Raw genomic sequence first — 662 nt, 5'->3', positions numbered from 1 at the left:
CTGGACATCGAGCGCCCCACCTACACCAACCTCAACCGGCTCATCAGCCAGATCGTCTCGTCCATCACGGCCTCCCTGCGCTTCGACGGGGCCCTCAACGTGGACCTGACGGAGTTCCAGACCAACCTGGTGCCCTACCCCCGCATCCACTTCCCCCTGGCCACCTACGCGCCCGTCATCTCCGCGGAGAAGGCCTACCACGAGCAGCTGTCGGTGGCCGAGATCACCAACGCCTGCTTCGAGCCTGCCAACCAGATGGTGAAGTGCGACCCCCGCCACGGCAAGTACATGGCCTGCTGCCTGCTGTACCGCGGAGACGTGGTGCCCAAGGACGTCAACGCCGCCATCGCCGCCATCAAGACCAAGCGCAGCATCCAGTTCGTGGACTGGTGCCCCACGGGCTTCAAGGTTGGTATCAACTACCAGCCGCCCACCGTGGTGCCCGGGGGTGACCTGGCCAAGGTGCAGCGCGCCGTGTGCATGCTGAGCAACACGACCGCCATCGCCGAGGCCTGGGCCCGCCTGGACCACAAGTTCGACCTGATGTATGCCAAGAGGGCCTTTGTGCACTGGTACGTGGGCGAGGGCATGGAGGAGGGGGAGTTCTCTGAGGCCCGGGAAGATATGGCTGCCCTGGAGAAGGATTACGAGGAGGTGGGCAT

The 662-nt window shown here is 64.8% G+C and overlaps 1 pseudogene; it reads left to right on the top strand.

The window, feature by feature from the left end:
• Window positions 1-3: 3 nt before the first annotated feature.
• LOC144219001 (tubulin alpha-4A chain pseudogene) lies at window positions 4-657 on the top strand (annotated as a pseudogene).
• The last annotated feature ends 5 nt before the right edge of the window (window positions 658-662 follow it).

The sequence above is a fragment of the Crocuta crocuta genome, unplaced genomic scaffold (genome assembly GCF_008692635.1).
Source record: "Crocuta crocuta isolate KB4526 unplaced genomic scaffold, BGI_CrCroc_1.0 C27836618, whole genome shotgun sequence".
Taxonomy (NCBI): Eukaryota; Metazoa; Chordata; class Mammalia; order Carnivora; family Hyaenidae; genus Crocuta; species Crocuta crocuta.
Note: the sequence above shows the minus strand (reverse complement) of the source record. Positions and strands in the feature narration are given on the sequence as shown.